At 41.5% G+C, this 19,919-nt stretch overlaps 1 protein-coding gene across 3 annotated transcripts in view; it reads right to left on the bottom strand.

Moving 5' to 3' along the window:
• The window catches only part of ANO3 (anoctamin 3), a 254,338-nt gene that overhangs the window by 137,832 nt on the left and 96,587 nt on the right, over positions 1 to 19,919 (bottom strand). The gene's annotated exons all lie outside the window — the stretch shown is intronic.

The following is a 19,919-nucleotide window of genomic DNA, read 5'->3' as shown; positions in this document are numbered from 1 at the left end:
TGGCATTGGAATAAGATGCGCAACAGTTAGGGTATGTGCACACGACCTCTTTTCAGACGTAATGGAGGCACTTTACGCCTTGAATTACGCCTGAAAAGACAGCTCCAATACGTCGGCAAACATCTGCCCATTGCCTGCAATGGGTCTTACGATGTTCTGTGCAGACGAGCTGTCATTTTACGCGTCGCTGTCAAAAGACGGCGCATAAAATTACGCCTGCGGCAAAGTAGTGCATGTCACTTCTTGGGACGTAATTGGAGCAGTTTTTCATTGTCTCCAATGAAAACCAGCTCCAATTACGTCCGTAAAAGACGCCGCGAAAAACGTGTGCACTTGTAAAAACGTCTGAAATTCAGGAGGCCCGTTGACACTTGCCAATTCTGATCACAATTTCCGAGCGTTTATTGGCCAGTGTGAATGAAGACGTTGAATGATAAGCGCTAAAACTGTAATTTATAGTTATTCTTTTTTGTGAAGGTAAATGCATTCGGTAAATTGTTCGAAGCAATATTTGGGCAAAACATTCTTGCCTAATGCACTGCTCTTGCGAAAGCCACTAGGCAACAATAATGCTCCTTGCTCGACACAGATTGTACGGATGGAAAGGTCCGTCTGATCCTCAGACACAATTTATCACTGTGGTAGTGCTGCATGATAAGGCTATGTTCACACACAAACTCAAAAACGTCTGAAAATACGGAGCTGTTTTCAAGGGAAAACAGCTCCTGATTTGTCAGACGTATTTTAAGCTACTCGTGTTTTTCGTGGCCGTTTTTGGAGCTGTTTTCAATAGAGTCTATGAAAAACGGCTCCAAAAACGGCCCAAGAAGTGACCTGCACTTCTTTTTCGCGACCATTTTTTATGCGGATGGTTTTCAAAATGCCTCTCGGAACAGAACGCCGTTTTTCCCATTGCAATCAATGGGCAGATGTTTGGAGGCGTTCTGCTTCCGATCTTCCGGCTGTTTTTCGGCCGTTTACGGCTCGAAAAACGGCCAAAAATAGGGCATATAGACATCATAGAGGTGGTCCTCTCTCTACTAGATAGAACGGAGAGCCACTAACAAAAAGCGTCAATCGTTCTGGCGGACCCCACAAGCTTATTTATTTCGTAGTCAGTCTTTCATTTGATTGTCCGGCATGTATTACTACATTTCCCCTGCAGCGGCTGGAGTGAGGTCTAGACCAAGGCGCCTGCGATCAAGAATGGTTGTCTGCAATCATGTGAATAGAATTACCAATTAAATTTAGCCATTTGGTTGACTGAATAACTAAGGGGGCACTTATATATGAGTGTTGGAAATTTTGCTTTGTAAATCTATGAATGATATAATAATGGAATAAAAAACAAAACTGTGATGTGTTTATTCAGGTTCCCTTAGTCTAAATTTACAGATGTAGCCGTCTTTATCTTGACTTTTAACGCATTAAATAAACAGTGGCTAGATGCCTTATCTTGACTTTTTCAATTACTTTTCAATGGCTTTTGTTGTGTGATATCACGCTGCAGCAAGTTATCAGAATCACGTTAAAGATGTCTACATCCGTACATCACATGTGACACCCACGTAATAATAATGGAAAAATAAAGGGGGCCGATACTTTCTCAGGTCATGGTCTCCGGATTATCTTAACAATTCTTTGCTCTGACCTTTACATGGTTTTAGTTTGAGGCTCATATAATTCCTCCTTGCAATGAATGATGCAGTTACAGGCATAGTTTACCTTTGGGATAATACTCCATTAATATACTTATGTGAAAGTCAAGGTGGAAACCACAGCCCCGCAGCTCAACAGCCGGGGATTCCTGACTAACCACCAGATGATTCATCGGGAACAATTCCTCCTGTGCCTTATTTACCGTCCCCAGTGTGCAATCAGATACAACAACGCTCATCAACACCTCCACTGCCATGGTCACAGACCCGTTCCTTGAAAACCTAATTCTTTTTCTAGTTAACCAAGCCAGAAATAATCATTGCTATTAGTAAAGACTTTGGTGAAATCAATGTTTAGAAAAATAAGTTCAATTATACACATGGCTGTGTGCATGGAGCATGTAGGGTGGCACATGGAGTCCCTACACTTCCATGCTAGGGATGTGTAGACCTCCATACAGTGCAGTAGTACAGAATAATTATCCCCTAGAAGCATTTATTGTAGGATGGGGATCTTCGCAATATGGGATCTGGTGGAATGTCAAAAAAACCTCTATATGCCTCCATATGAAATCAGAGGCATACGTAGGTACAGTATGGACCCATTAACTTCTTTAAGTGCCGCATTATGGATCTGTATGGCTGTGTGCAGAAGTTTTAAAATTACATTCTACCTAAAAATGAATTTCCTACTGAACATTATTAAAATGGACTGAGGGAGCCTCCCATGGTATGGCCTGGAAGTCCAAAAAGTGACATTCGTAAAATGTAGGCAAATCAATTAACACTTTCCTTTCCTTAAATAGCACTAAAGTCGAAAAAGAATGCATGAGACACATAATGCAAAGCATCATGGTCTTAAATGTGATCAAAATGATATTTAGAGTTATTCAAAAAAATGTTTAGCACAACAGTGGAAATTTTAATTGGATTCACATGTTCAAAAAATTAGTATAAAAGTAATAATTTATTTTTGGTCTGATGAAGAGGCAGGTGTGGTACGGAAAGACGTCTTTGAATAAAGCGCTACTATTCTCAATATCCCATTTCTTATGACTTGGGATCACAGAGTTTAGAACTATCTTGGGCATTTCGTAGATTCAGTGTGCCAACCCCTTGAGGGTTCAATAGTGCCTCAGTTACATTCTGCACAAAAAGTTAAGTGTAGGGTCTGCAATGGAAAATTAAATTACTTGAGATAAATTCTGCCTAAATGCATTGAGTTAACCCAACTTCAGTGTATCCCACGGACTTCAGTGTATCCCACGGACTTGACCCCTTTAAGTCTGCTTTGCATTAACCCCTTTAAAAATTGAGCATTTTGGGCCTCGTATGTAATACAGTCAATGTTGGAGATAAAGCTTACAATATAGACTAAATAACCGGCTAACACAATATTCTGTGTGACCATAACAAAAAATGACAGGGGCATGCACCAAAATCATAGGGCCCCATAGCAAAACTCAGAATGGGCTCAGATCCACACTAAAAGCTCCACCTTAATATAAGTAATAATCATGAATTCGTTTTTATAGGTATAAAATTCTGTTCTGATTAATGTCATAATATATAGGAAAAATTATATAATTCTAGCTGTGTGCAACCACCACTAGGGGGAGCTAACTTCCTGTGCCTTTATACATTTAGAATTTACCTAAAAGAGTACCCATCAACAGAGATACCGTATCTTTTTTCATTTAAAAAATCATTGGTCCTCCAAAAAATAATAAGGGTATGTTCACAGGGGCTATTTTCTGGCATTTTTCGGCCCGTAAACGGCCGAAAAACGGCCGAGTAATCAGATGGGCCTGTAAAGGATCTGCCAGGCACAGCTTCGGGGTTAACTCCCAGAACTAATCAGTCAGCACCTGAGAATACATCCCTCTTCTGACTCCCTAGACCAGGTTATGGCTTTAGCGGTACGACTTGACCGACGTCTCAGGGAACGACAACGTGAACGTTTATGTGTTTTCTCCTCCGACTCCCCCATGATGCCTCCCGAAGCTCCGTTGCTTCGTTCCTCCCCGAAAGATTCAGAGATACCTATGCAACTCGGGGCCTCCGTGTCCCCCCAACAACGTAGAGAATTCCGCAGGAAGATGGTCCAAGGCTCCCTCCAGTACCTGGTCCATTGGAGAGGATACGGGCCCGAGGAGAGGACTTGGGTACCCGCCCGGGATGTTCACGCTGGGGTATTGGTCAGGAGGTTCCACCTGCGTTTCCCCAGTAAGCCAGGTCCACTTAGAAAGGGTCCGGTGGCCCCTCATAAAAGGGGGGGTACTGTAAAGGATCTGCCAGGCACAGCTTCGGGGTTAACTCCCAGAACTAATCAGTCAGCACCTGAGAATACATCCCTGAGACTGACTCCTGCTTCCACCATTCAGGCTGGCAGGCTTAGGAGTGGGAGAGCCTATCGTAACCTGGCCAGACTCAGCTAGCTCCCGCCCTCGGTCTATTTAAGCCTGCACTTCCTGTCCCTCGGTGCTTGTGATTCTTTCCTTGTGGTTTCCTGGCCCAGCTACAGCTCCTGCTATTTTTGATCCTGCTCCATACAGACCCTGGCTTACCGACTACTCTTCTGCTTTTCGTTTTGTACCTCGCACACTCCTGGCTTGACTCGGCTCGTTCACCACTCTGGTTGCTTACGGTGTTGCCGTGGGCAACGGCCCCTTTTCCTTGCTTGTGTTCCTTTGTATGTTTATCGTGTTTGTCGTGCACTTACTGAGCGCAGGGACCGCCGCCCAGTTGTACGCCGTCGCCTAGGGCGGGTCGTTGCAAGTAGGCAGGGACAGAGTGGCGGGTAGATTAGGGCTCACTTGTCCGTCTCCCTACCCCCTGCCATTACAGGGCCGTTTTTTTATGCGCCCATTTTGAAAAATGGCCGCGTAAAAAAACGGCCGCGAAAAAGAAGTGCAGGTCACTTTTTGGGATGTTTTTTGAGCCATTTTTCATTGATTCTATAGAAAACAGCTCCAACAATGGCCGTAAAAACGCAGCAAAAAACGCAGCGAAAGTCGAGAGTGGCTTAAAAAACTTCTGAAAATCTGGAGCGGTTTTCCCTTGAAAATAGCTCCGTATTTTCAGACGTTTTTAGTCTAGCGTGTGAACATACCCTTATAGTTAGGTCTGAACTTCCTGGTAGGGGGATCCCGGCATATTCACAACCCCTCAAGGCAGTATACAGCATCAGACCGATTGATAACTGCTAAATTAAGGCTGTAGACAGAGCCGCAAGTTTTTAGTCAGAGCCGCAAGATCTTGCGGTCTGATGCTGTATGCTGCCATGGGGGATGAAGACTCTGGCCATGCCCTGATCCCCCTATCAGGAAGTTTGGGCCCGACTGCTGCGTGGAGTTGGATCATTTGCATTTTTTTTTGGAGGGGTGGGGGAACGATTTTTCAACGATTTTTCAATTAACACAGATAGGGTATGCCTGTTGACAGGAAATCTTTAAATGAGTTCTCTGGGACTATGACATTGATTCCCTATCCTTAGAATAGGTTTGATCGGTGAGGGTCTAACCTCTATGTCCAACAAAGCAGCTGTGCCATGTTTTGCAGCTCATCTCATTCACTTAAAGGATAGGCCATCGATGGTATAATCCAGGAGAACATATTTAATGGGAGTTGAATAAATCTGTTTCTAGTGAGCCCCCCTCCCCTAGTGGTGACTACAGGTAGATACTATGGCAGTGCCATGGCAAGCGGCAGTGGAGAAACGGCATGCTGAAAAAAATTAATCCATAAATCTGTAATCAATACATACTCCTGGACCCTGCACACCCTGTCATTGTTCACTCATGCACTGACAGGCAGTGGTGTTAAAATTGACAGCTATGCTCCATGGGAGATAAATATTATATTAGCGGCTCTGTAATATATAATATGAGTAAATTGCAGTAATCTAATGCAGTACTGTACAATATATCTACAGTAAAGTATAATATCGCGCAATGTTTATAAGGTAAATAGGGTCGTTATCTATTACATACAATTGGCATCTAGAGTTCCAGGTATGGTAAAATAATGGAAGATGTCTCTTAGTATCTTAGTATTTGTGCAGTTTTGTGTCAGTGCTTGCATTTATGAAATTGCAGGAGTTCAGCACCTGTCAAGTTTCATGAAACTGATCCAAATGATGTTTGAGTTCTTTAAGACGTGCCAAGAAAAATAATCCCCGCTAAAGGAGGTGGTAATGGGAATTATCTCATCTTGTCCATATTAATTTCCAGGATTGATGATTTGAGGTTTGACAATCTTCCACTACTAGATTAACCCCTTCCCTCTTTGGCCGCTTTTGACCTTCCTGACAGAGCCTCATTTTTCAAATCTGACATGTTTCAATTTATGTGGTAATAACTCCGGAATGCTTTTACCTATCCAAGTGATTCTGAGATTGTTTTCTCGTGACACATTGGACTTTATGTTACTGGCAAAATTTGCCCGATACATTCAGTATTTAATTGTGAAAAACACCAAAATTTAGCGAAAAATTGCAAAAATTTGCATTTTTCTCAATTTAAATGTATCTGCTTGTAAGACAGGCAGTTATACCACACAAAAATGTTGCAAACTAACATCCCCCATATGTCTACTTTAGATTGGCATAGTTTTTTGAACATCATTTTATTTTTCTAGGACGTTACAAGGCTTAGAACTTTAGCAGCAATTTCTCACATTTTCAAGAAAATTTCAAAATGCTATTTTTACAGGGGCCAGTTCAGTTGTGAAGTGGCTTTGAGGTCCTTAGATATTAGAAACCCCCAATAAGTCACCCCATTTTAAAAACTGCACCCCTCAAAGTATTCAAAACAGCATTTAGAAAATTTCTTAACCCTTTAGACATTGCGCAGGAATTAAGGCAAAGTAGAGGTGAAATTTACAAAGTTCATTATTTTTTTCCAGAAATTCATTTTGAATCCATTTTTTTTGTACCACAGAATGTTTTACCCAAGAAATGCAACTCAATATTTATTGCCCAGGTTCTGCAGTTTTAGGAAATATCCCACATGTGGCTCTAGTGTGCTACTGGACTGAAGCACCGGCCTCAGAAGCAAAGGAGCACCTGGTGGATTTTGGGTCTCCTTTTTATTAGAATATATTTTAGGCACCATGTCAGCTTTGAACTGGTCTTGTGGAACTAAAACAGTGGAAACCCCCCAAAAGTGACCCCATTTGGGAAACTACACCCCTCGAGGAATTTATCTAGGGGTGTAGCAAGCATTTTGACCAGCCAGTTTTTTTGCAAAAATTTTTGGAACTAGGCCATGAAAATGAAAATCTACATTTTTTCAAATAAAATGTAGGTTTAGCTAATTTTTTTTCATTTACAAAAGAACTAAAGTAGAAAAAGCACCACAATATTTGTAGAGCAATTTCTCCCGAGTAAAACAGTACCCCACATGTGGTAATAAACGGTTATTTGGACACACAGCAGGGCTTAGAATGGAAAGAGCGCCATTTGGCTCTTGGAGCTCAAATTTAGCAGGAATGGTTTGCGGAGGCCATGTCGCATTTACAAAGCCCCCTAGGGGACAAAACAGTGGAAACCCCAAACAAGTGACCCCATTTTGGAAACTACACCCCTCGAGGAATTTATCTAGGGGTGTAGCGAGCATTTTGACCGGCCAGTTTTTTTGCAAAAATTTTTGGAACTAGGCCATGAAAATGAAAATCTACATTTTTTCAAATAAAATGTAGGTTTAGCTAATTTTTTTTCATTTCCACAAGGACTAAAGGAGAAAAAGCACCATAAAATTTGTAAAGAAATTTCTCCCGAGTAAAACAATACCCCACATGTAGTAATAAACGGCTGTTTGGAGACACGGCGAGGCTGAGTAGGGAAAGAGCGCCATTTGGCTTTTGGAACTCAAATTTAGCAGGAATGGTTTGCGGAGGCCATGTCGCATTTACAAAGCCCCTGAGGGGACAAAACAGTGGAAACCCCCAAACAAGTGACCCCATTTTGGAAACTACACCCCATGAGGAAATTATCTAGGAGTACAGTGAGCAGTTTGACCCCACAGGTGTTTTACAGAACTTATTGGAAGTAGGCCGTAAAAATGAAAATCTACATTTTTTCTAATAAAATGTAGGTTTAGGTATTTTTTTTTTCATTTCCACAAGGACTGAAGGAGAAAAAGCACCATAAAATTAGTAAAGCAACTTCTCCCGAGTAAAACAATACCCCACATGTGGTCATAAACGGCTGTTTGGACACACGGTAGGGCTCAGAATGGAACTAGCACCATTTGGATTTTGGATAGTGTCTGGGCGCCATGTCACATTTGCTGAGCCCCTGTAGTACTAGTACAGTGGAAACACCCCAAAACTGACTCCATTTGGGAAACTGCACCCCCTGAGGAATCATCTAGGGGTATAGTGAAAATTTTGATCCCAAAGGTTTTTTGCTGAATTAATTAGAATTAAGCGATGAAAATGAAAAATAATTTTTTTTTCCAACAAGATGTAGTTTTAGATCAACATTTTTCATTTTTACAAGGAATAGAGAAGAAAAAGCACCCCAACATTTGTAAAGCAATTTCTCCCGAGTACGGTAACACCCCATATGTGGTTATAATAGGCTGTTTACGTATATGGGAGCATTCAGAAGAAAAGGAGCGGTATTTATCTTTTGGAGCGTAGATTTTTCTGGAATGGTTTGCGGATGCCATGTTGCATTTGCAAAACCCCTGATGTACCAAACAAAAGTGACCCCGTTTTAGAAACTACACCCCTAAAGGCATTTATCAAGGGGTGTAGTGAGAATTTAGACATCACAGGTGTTTTTCAGAAATGAATACGCAGTGGATGGTGCAAAGTGAAAATTGCAATTTTTCCACTGATCTGCCCATTCACCGCACAAGATGTTGTGCCCCTAGAGAATCTTACCCCATAAATTGTTAAGCGGGTTCTCCCGGGTATGGTAATGCCTTACTTGTGGCCATAAATTGCTGTTTGGGCACGCTGTAGGGCTAAGAAGGAATAGACCGCCATTTTGAGCATGGATTTTGCTTGGTAGTTTTGTTTGAGTTTTGCTGGTATTTCCGTTTATAATGTGGTGGCATATATAATCTGTGCAGAGTATATCAGGGGTATATGTAATATGTGCGGAGTATATCAGGGGTATATGTAATATGTGCGGAGTATATCAGGCTATATGTAAACTGTGAGGAGTACATCAGAGTATATGTAATCTGTGCGGAGTACATCAGGGTACATGTAATCTGTGCGGAGTATATCAGGGGTATATGTAATCTGTGCGGAGTACATCAGAGTATATGTAATCTGTGCGGAGTATATCAGGGGTATATGTAATCTGTGCGGAGAACATCAGGATATATGTAATATGTGAGGAGTACATCAGGATATATGTAATATGTGAGGAGTACATCAGGATATATGTAATATGTGAGGAGTACATCAGGGTATATGTAATATGTGAGGAGTACATCAGGATATATGTAATATGTGAGGAGTACATCAGGGTATATGTAATCTGTGCGTAGTACATCAGGATATATGTAACATGTGAGGAGTATATCAGGATATATGTAATCTGTGCGGAGAACATCAGGGCATATGTAATCTGTGCGGAGTACATCAGGCCATAATAAGAGGGTATAATAATGGGGTAAATAATACAATTATCCATAGATGTGTGTTACGCTGTGAAGCGATCCATTATGCGAAGGCCGGTGTCACACTGATAAACGGTTTTCTTTCTTATCCCACTTCTGTAACGCTCTGCACCTTTTGGGGACTTTTTCTCCTTCGTAGTTTGGGAAATTTTGCTGGGAAAGTTTTGCGCTGGTATAATACGGGCGTCCTCGCTTCCAGCGGATGTGCAATGTCCCTTCCCTTTCCTAGTTCCTAAATACTAGGGCCCTGAAACTGAAGGAATGTGCCCCTCCGGCCTGCGCATTGAGATGTTTTTTCATCACCGCATTACTAGTGCCGTAACTTTTTTGTTTTTCAGTTGATTGAGCGGTGTGCGGGCTTGTTTTTTGCGAGACGGGCTGTAGATTTTATTAGTACCATTTTAGAACACATACGACTTTTTGATCACTTTTTATTTCATTTTTTGGTAAAGGAAATTACCAAAAACAAGCAATTCTGGAATCGTTTTTTATTGGTTTTTTTATCGGCATCCACAGTGCGCCCTAAATTACATGTTAGCTTTATTCTGCGGGTCGATACGATTACGGCGATACCAAATTTATATACTTTTTTTATGTATTGCGGCTTTTGCACAATAAAATCACTTTTTTTATAAAATCATTTGTTTTCTGTGTCGCCATATTGTAAGACCCATAACTTTTTTATTTTTGCATGCACAAAGCGGTGTCAGGGATTATTTTTTGCGGGACGGATTGTCGTTTTTATTAGTACTATTTTGGAGTAAATGTGACTTTTTGATCACTTTTTATAGCATTTTTTGGAAGGAGATGTGACCTAAAAACAAAGATTCTGCCGTTGTTTTTCATGTTTTTTTTTTACGGCGTTCACCGTGCGGAATAAATTACATAATAGTTTTGTAGTTTGGGTCGTTACGGACGCGGTGATACCAATTATGTATAGTTTTTTTAATTTTTACGTTTTTTCCCATAATAAAAGACTTACTATGGGAAAAAAGTCAGTTTAGCTTTATTTTTATTTGAAATGTGTGTGTTTTTATTGTTTTACCACATTTTTATTAACTTTTTTTTACTTTTCTGACTTGTCCCACTAGGGGACATGAGGGCCTGATGCCCCGATCGCTACTCTAATACACTGCACTACATACGAAGTGCAGTGTATTAGCGCTGTCAGTTATTCACTGACAGCAAGCCTATGAGGACACGCCGCAGGCGGGTCCTCATCGGCTCCCGTACAAGGCAGACTCAGACACCATTTTCTGGCGTCCGATTGCCACAGCAACCCAGCGATTGCATCACTGGGTTGCCGATCGGGTGAAAACCTATCAGATGCTGCGCTCTATTGAGCGCAGCATCTGAGGGGTTAATCTGCCGGATCGGAGAGTAGCTCCGGTCCTGGCAGTTACAGGAGGGTGGCAGCTGTATAATACAGCTGTCACCCCGCGGTGATGGTGCCGGCTCTGCTTCTGAGCCCGCACAATCACTGCGCCGTACATGTACGGCGCTTTGCGGGAAGCACCTCCCGACAGCGCCGTACATGTACGGCGCATGTCGGGAAGGGGTTAAAGGTGGATTCACAAGAAATGTATTATAAAATTAGGGGGTTGAAAGAACATGTATCCGCTACCAGGATTTTGGGCATGTATGGGTTGGGCTACCAACAATGTAAATACTAGAAATGCAATAATAATACTGCAATACTGTATAATACTGCAATTACAATACTCTAAAAAGTCACAAATGGGTGGCGAACCTGCCAGGTTGTTATTGGTTTTGGTTTAGGGCTAAACAGGTGTGAAGATTCACTGTGAACCAGCTCAAAAAGATATGGACCTGCTGCAGGGAAAAGCTACCCGTATATATCGGCGTACAAGACGACTTTTTACACAATTAAAAAAATGTCAAAAGTGTGGGGTCGTCTTATATGCCGGATATTGTCTTGTACACAGGTTGTGTGTTACCTTGTGAGCCTGCAGTCCGGTACACAGGCTCCCGGGATGCACGGAATCCGCCACGGATCTGAGGGAAGCCGGTATTAGCCGCCAGAGAACATCTCTGTAAGATCCTGTAAGCCTCCGTAGATCTCCCTTTCCTCTCATTCCCTGCCTCTCAGATCTCGCGCGATGAAGCAGCCTATCTGCGCATGCGCGAGTTCAAAGAGACAGAGAGTCCTGGGTCCTGCCGCCGATGGCCATAGTGAAGCGCTCCTGCACGAAATGGCAAGTATATCTTAAATTCTATATTTTAAGGGTAAAAGTTGGGGGTCGTCTTATACGCCCAGTCGTCTTATACGCCGACATATACGGTATTTGGTGTATATTGGGCATGCAGCAATTTAAAAAAGGAGCAAAGCACTTTGAACAAAACAAACAATACCCAAAAAAGCCCATAAAACCCAAATTAAAAAAAAAGGAAAAAAACAACTATGTGTGATAAGAGTCATATAGAATCTTAGGGACTATTCACACTGCCTTTGCAGTTTACATTGCAGTTATATGTTGGGATAATTTCTCGATACATACCTCCAATGGATTTAGTCTTACAATGACATCTGCTGCCCATAGGCTTCCATGTTAAAAAGAAACTTAGCCCATGGGCTCCCATGTTTAAAAAAAACACAGACCATAGACTCTTTTGTTATAAAAAAAAATCGTATTCAGCAAACTACATAGGCTATTCCATACAGTTGAAAAAAGACACATTGACAAATACCAGCCTGACGGGGGCCAAAAGGACACTATTTCGTCCTCCATCGGGTGAATGGGGGCCTATGGATACATTTGGCGTATGTGTTGGGAACACATAGTGCAGACTGTACTCAACGGGGAAAAGCAAACAAGTCTTGAATACTATTTACTCACAAATGTCTTAAAATAAAAGCACTTATTATAAGTGAAAAATACGCGGCGCGCCGAACTCAGCCCGACCATGAGTTTTGCCAATTCTTCCAGGGCATGGAACCCGTTGTGTACAGTCTGCACTATGTCCTATGATTTATACCCAGCATAGGAAAATGAATAAGGAGCAATAACGCATCCCTCAGATATTTGAACATTAAAGTGTAGCTAAACGTTGGACAAACTTCTGACATGTCATAGTAACATGTCAGAAGTTTTGATTGGTGGGGGGTCCGAGCACTGAGACTCCCACCAATCGCTAGAATGAAGCAGCTGTGAGTGCTCAGCCGCTTCGTGTCTGTTCGGCTTTTTCCGGAAATAAATGTATCGGTGTACGGACTCAATGGAAAGTCTATGAGCCCGCACTCCGCCGGAAAAAGCCAAACAGACACTAAGCGGTTGAGCGCTCACACGAGCGCTTCAGCTGCTTCGTTCTAGCGATTGATGGGGGTCTTGGTGCTCGGACCCCCACCAATACAAACTTCTGACAGGTCACTATGACATGTTAGAAGTTTGTCAAACGTTTAGCTACACTTTAAGTCAGTGTCATTTACCCTCTACGGCTGATATCTGACGGTCCCCTATGAAGTTTGTAAGAACACTACTGGACCTTAATCGGGTCTTAACGGAGGAGATAACTGCTTTACCTATATCTGTGACCAGGGCCGCACCATCCATGAGGCGAGATGAGCATCTTGGGGATTACAGGGCAACGGCGCATGCACAAGAGTTGGAGGAGGCTGTTAGTGATGTAGAACAGCCAGGGGCATGTCAATCAAAATCTGTGGGGGCGCCATTTCAATTTTCGCTTCAGGCAGCAGAAAAGCTAGAATCGGCCCTGTCTGTGACTGTACTACCTACATTACCCTGTATGAGATATTAAAGGGTAACTAAACATCCAACAAACTTCTGACATGTCATAGTGACATGTCAGAAGTTTGGATTGGGGGGCGGCGAACACTGGGACCCCCACCAATCGCTAAAAGAAAGCGGCAGAAGTGCTCGTGTGAGCGCTCTGCCACTTCGTTTCTGTTTGGCTTTTTCTGGAGATCAATGTAGCGGATTCGGGCTCAATAGAAATTCTATAAGCCCGTATTCTGATATATCGGCTTTCCGGGAAAAGCCAAACAGAAACTAAGCGGCTGAGCGATCAGTGCGGACCCAAACCAAGCAAAACTTCTGACGTGTCACTATGACATGTGAGAGGTTTGTTGAAAGTTTAGTTACCCTTTAAGGTTAAAGTGACCCCCAAATTGGATTGCTAAATCCGGCTAATTGCACGCTTTCCCATTGATGTGAATGGGAAGTTTAATCAACTGCTTTTTGATGCGTATTTCAGTGCGTAAAATGTGCCAAAATACACGTCAAATACACGCCATGTGAACAGGGCCTAAATGTAAAGAATCCTTGTATGACTGTCAATAAAATCTGATCTCCCTGTGAGCTTCGGATGGATATTTTTCTTTTCTAGGGCAGATTGGCTCAAGCCTTAGGCCAGGATCACACACATACAGTTTTGAAGCCGTTTTTGGCTGTTTTTTTTAACCAAGCACAGAAGTCGACACAAAATAAAATGCATCCTTTTTTTCTTTATACCTTTCCTTCCTTTTGGATCCATTTCTGACTTTGGATCAAAAAACTGATCCAACAACTGCACCAAAAACTGCATCAAAACTGTGTGTGTGATCCTGGCCTTTATGTTTTTTTTTCTTTTGCCTTTTGCAACCTTACTTTCTTCCACCTTAGTGCTGTTTGGGCATCATGATGGCTCAGTGGTTAGCATTGTTCCCGTGCAGTAAAAGTGGGGTTATGAGTTCAAATCCAACCATGGACTATGTACTGTATGTTTTTTCCACATTTGCATGTGTTTCCAAAAACATACTGGTAGGTAATACTGTCCCATGTATCTGATAGAAAATTAGCTTTTGAGCCGATTCAGGACAGGGACTATTTTAGTGATGGCAAAGAATATGCAGAATACGTTGGCACTATATGGCCATGTTCACACAGGGCAGATACGTGAAAGTACACACCATATCCATCCTGGAACCTGCAGGGAAAAACTGCACCAAATTGTGTCCGTTACGGAAAATAGTGGTTAACATTTTTTTTATACTTACCCCATTCTCCGTTGTCATAGCGATGCATCCCTCTGTTGTCCGGCCTCCTTGGATGATGCTGCAGTCTGTGATTGGCTGCAGTAGTCACATGGGATGAAACGTCATCCCAGGAGGCTGGCCTGGACGAAGAACAGAAGAATGCATCGTTCTGACAACGCCCGGGTGGTAAGTATAAACCTTTTTATTCATTTTAGACAAGCTTTTCCGCCGCAAAAATCGCAACATCTGCTATTTGTTGCAGATTTTACCTCCCCATTTAATCAAATTGGAAAAACCTGCAACAGAAAAGAAGCAAATAAATAAAAAGAAATAAATTGGCATGCTGCAGATTAAAAAGCCGCTCCACAGGTCAATTTATGTGCGTTTTTCAGCTGATTTTTTACGCAGTGTGTGGATGGATGAGATTTGTTCAAATCTGTAGCTGTAATACGCTGCAGATTTTTCACAATTAAATCCGTTGCGGAAAATCCGCAGTGTTTATGCTACGTGTGAACTCTAGAAGCGATGGAATTTAATCCACATCCAGGTTGAACTTGATGGTCAGCGCTACATATTATGAATTTATAATCTGTTGAACCAGAAGAAGTAAAACTGAACATTCAAACTGAGAAATGTTTATACAGAAGTGGAAGTGAATGGGCGCCTGGAATATAAGTAATATTACGCTCCATAAATTTAGTTTGAAGCAATATTTAATCATGGACTCAAATACTAACTACATTATACTTCTCTCTTTGCTCAACAATAGCTGATCACGTACAATTTTCTCCCTTTTGTTTGTTTTTGCATCTAATTGCTTTTAAGTATGGTTAGTCAAATATAATTAGGGAGCTGAATACAACTTTGTAATTAAAGTCAACTCGTTGACATAGAATTAACGCCAGAAAGAGTTTAATACAGGATTTAAGGGAGAAGTCACATTAGTGGGCTTTAACACGGTACCAATAAACCAAGCAAGTTTTTCGCTGTGGAGTTTTGAATAGTTTATGCCTCGAATTATCAGAATTTTTACATTATAAACGTTAAATAGATTTTGGGGGTGAATAAAAATGGCCGATTGACAGCCATCACTGTGCACAAGATCCAAGCTCTTTAAAGGGGTTGTACAGAGTTAGAAAAGCACCCTTTAGCCTGTTCAGGTCTTAGATTAGGCTGCCGTGAAAAGGCGGCGGCCTAGTCTAAGATCCGTTAGTGACCGCTGTGAAAAGTCGTATTGGTGGTCACAAATAAGTTAAGTGACAGGTCCAGAATAATATATATATTTTTTATACTCAATGTTGCCCGAAGAGCTTGCATGAGACTAGAAAAACACCGCTGCTTTTATCCAGAATAGCGCCACACTTTCCTATTGTTAAAGAAGCTTAGCTGCAGTACCAGACGAATGTGTGTAAAATAAATTTACTGTACAGCGCTGCAGAATAGGTTGGCACTATATGGCCTTGTTCAGATTTTTTTTTTTTTTAAACCAAAATTGGATTCAGCGGAGGAGACACTTTAAAGGCTATGCACACTTTTGAATGAATTTTTCTTTTATTGCATCAACTTTTTTTGTGTTTTTAATCACTTTTCTATTTGACTTTTCTTACTATTTTTTTTTACTTTTTACTATACACCTTCTATGTATCCTGTATTCACAGGAGCCACCTAATATTGATCACATCTAAGTTGATGAAATTAGATGTGATCGATATTAGGTGGATCCTGTATGTCAGAGACACAGAGGACCCGCCGATAGCCGAGCTGTGAGTTGAGCTGAACTGACGGAATCGGCTAAGAGGGAACGATACGGCTCCTGTGTATACAGGGTACAAAAAAGCTGTATCGTAAAAAGGAAAACATTTAATAAAAGTAAATTAGGAAAGTGAAGAAACACACAAAAAACTTTGAATTAATAAAAATACTTATATATTTCTACTATTTAGGTTCCGCTCCTGGTTTTAGAAAATCTGCATCAAATATGTACTGTGTGAGCAACAGGAAAAAATATAAAATAAAAATAAAATGCTTGCACACTTATGGCTAAAAATACTGCAAATAGCCCCTCTTCTGACTGCGGCCCTGAGAGTAAGAAAGCCTAGCACAGAGACATCGGCCAGGAAACACTAGCCAATGCCCCTAAATAGTATTAACATAGTTGTGAACGCATGGATATTGAATATTTTTATAACCTAGAATGTCAGTTCATTCTAAATCTATGAAGAGTATAAATGAAAACTTTTACCTCATGTCTCCTTAACCTCATGTGAACCGTACCCCTGATTGTGGCTTTTCTTAGCTGGAGGATATACTTTGTCAGCTACTTTGTAAAACACTGCGGTCTTTCGGCTCTTGCTTCTCGGTGCAGTAATCTGCTAGCACACTCATAAATATCACGGTGACAATCCTTATACTGAACATCTTATACCATTGCTATTACCATTTTCTGTTCTTACAATCAGACATTCGTAAGACATTTATTCAATTCTGCAGCATTACAAAAACAATGCAATAGTCACTGAATTTCTGCAGGGGATGACGTTTGAGAACTCAATAAAAAGAACCAAGTTCACTAATAACAATTATAGCCGAAGGGCCATGTAATAAAGGTAATTTAATTTATGTCCCCCGAAGTTCCTTGATTCGAGCATTGATGTCTATAGTAAATACCTGGACTCAAGTGCTGGATATATCAGTGATTGGAAACCTAGCAGACAGGCGTTGTTAATTCTTCAACACGTGAATTTTCAAATACTAAGTAGGTAAATGCTGACAGAGAAATATGTATTAACCAATATATCTATCGAAAAGTCTCTCCTCTGCATTATGGGGCATCCATAGCTATCTAGCTACTAGAAGACTGTGATGTTTTGCAGAGAAAATTTAAAGCCACATCTCCAATCAGATCCATTTTAGGGTCAGTTCACACGGCGGATTTTGTGTGGCGGGTCCCGCCGCAAAATCCGCCGCAGAATTCTTTCTGCCGTCGGCAGGAACATTCCTTTTCCTATTGACTTCAATGGGAGGTTCGGGTGGAATTCGAACTGTGTATTATCAGTGGTGCAGAGGCGTAGCAAGGGGTTTAGCACAGGGGGTCGAAACATATCTGAGTGGGCCTCAACTCAGTAGGCCCCCTCAACGCATGTAACACGCAGGATCGAGCTGTTACTGATCACATCTAAGGCTTTGTTCACATCTGCGTCAGGGATACAATCATGGGTTCCGTCAGACCTTTCCATCAGACGAACCCATGAACAGAAACCAAACGGAAACCATAGCTTTCCGTTTGCATTACCATTGATCTCAATGGTAACACTTCCGTTTCTAATGGTTTCTGTTTGTCTCCGTTCCGTAAGGTTTCCGGTTTTTCGGCGGAATCAATAGTGTAGTTGAAATCAATGGTAATGCAAATGTAAAGCTATGGTTTCCATTCATGGGTTACCTTGATGGAAAGGTTGGCTGGAACCCATGAACGGAAACCCCGACGCAGATGTGAATGAAGCCTAAATTCATAACTTAGATGTGATCGATAACAGGTGGATCCTAGGTGTCAGACACACACAGGACCCGCTTTTACTAAACCTATCAGTCCCGCCGGCCTTGACGGATTCAGGTCTCTTCTGTGCTAGATACAGCTGCTCTGTATACAGGATATAAAGCAGCTGTATATCAAAAAGTTTAAATATTTTGAATAAAAACTAAATAGACATTTGCACCAAATACACTGACACACACACACACACACACACACACACACGTGTGTGTGTATATATATATATATATATATATATATATATAGTTTGCATCAGAAAGTGTTGCAGACCTCTCTGAAAGTGAATGAAAGACTATATAAACCCCATCATCCCTGTATATATTTACCATCATCCCTGTTACTGTATATACCAGCCATCATCCCTGTATATAACCTCCATGATCCCTGTTTATAACCCCCATCATCCCTGTTACTGTATATACCAGCCATCATCCCTGTATATAACCCCTATCATCCCTGTATATACCAGGCTGGCTGGTATATACAGGGATGATGGAGGTTATATACAGGGATGATGACTGGTATATACAGGGATGGTGGAGGTTAAATACAGGGACGATGGAGGTTATATACAGGGATGATGGAGGTTATATACAGGGATGATGGTTGGTATATACAGGGATAGTGGAAATTATATAGAGGGATGATGGGGGTTAACTACAGGGATAATGGCAGGTATATTTAGGGATGATGGGGGTTGTATACAGGGATGATGGGGGTTATATACATGGATGATTCCTGGTCCAGCCATCATCACTGTATATAACCCCCATAATCCCTGTATATAACCCTCATCATCCCTGTATATACCAGTCATTATTCCTGTATATACCAGCCATCATCACTTTACACATCCCCCATCATCCCTGTATATACCAGCCTTGCTGGTATATACAGAGATGATGGGGGTTATATACAGGAATTATGGCTGGTATATACAGGGATGATGGTTGTTATGTATGTGGGGATAATATATGGGGATGATGGGGGTTATATACAAGGATGATGGGTAGTCCAGCCATCAGCCCTATATTAACCCCCATCGTCCCAGTATTTGCACGCCATTATCCCTGTATATAAACCCTAACAATATAACTTTATCCATCAGGGAGGGGGGCTTACTCACCCTCTCCTCACACGCAGGATTCTTCTGCTTCTGACGGGCAGCGTCAGAGGCATGCTCTAGCAGAGGTGCCTAGCGTGCGGCACGTTTGCTAGATTGAATAATACTGTAGTGTGGCCGCACCGGTCATGGTGGGGGCGGTGGAGAGGCGGACCCAACCATCTCGGCAGGCCCCACCATCTCAGTGGGCCCAGGACCACCACCCCACCTGCCCCCCCCCCCCCGCTAGCTATGCCACTGCTGTGGTGTTACATAGGACTGCAGGTAACATCCACTACATTATCTGTACTCAGGGAATTACCACTGTGTGTTATCTGTGGTGTTACATAGGACTGCAGATTACATATATTACATTAGGTGTGTGTGTGTATGTGTGTGTACACATATGTGTGTGTATATATATATATATATATATGTGTGTGTGTGCGCGCGTGTGTGTGTGTGTGTGTGTATGTGTATGTATACACTATATAAATATGTGTGTGTATATATATATATATATATATATATATATATATGTGTGTGTGTTTGTTTGTTTGTTTGTTTGTTTGTGTGTGTATATACAGATGTAGCCGTCTTTATCTTGACTTTTAACTCATTAAATACACAGTGGCAAGATCCTTTAGCTTTACCTTTTCAATAAACTTTCAATGGCTTTTGTTGTGTGATATCACGCAAGTTATCAGAGTCAAGATAAAGATGGCTACATCCGTATATGTGTGCATATATATATATATATATATGTATATATATATATATATATATATATATTTGTGTGTGTGTATATATAGATGTAGCCAAGTTTATCTTGACTCTGATAACTTGCTGCAGCGTGATATCACACAACAAAAGCCGTTGAAAAGCCATTGAAAAAGTCACGTTAAAGTTTCTTGACACTGTGTATTTAATGCGTTAAATAGAGAGTGCCGCACAGGGCGCCATTCAACCTAAGGAC

The sequence above is a fragment of the Rhinoderma darwinii genome, chromosome 9 (genome assembly GCF_050947455.1).
Source record: "Rhinoderma darwinii isolate aRhiDar2 chromosome 9, aRhiDar2.hap1, whole genome shotgun sequence".
NCBI lineage: Eukaryota > Metazoa > Chordata > Amphibia > Anura > Rhinodermatidae > Rhinoderma > Rhinoderma darwinii.
This window is presented reverse-complemented; position numbering and strand designations above follow the sequence as displayed.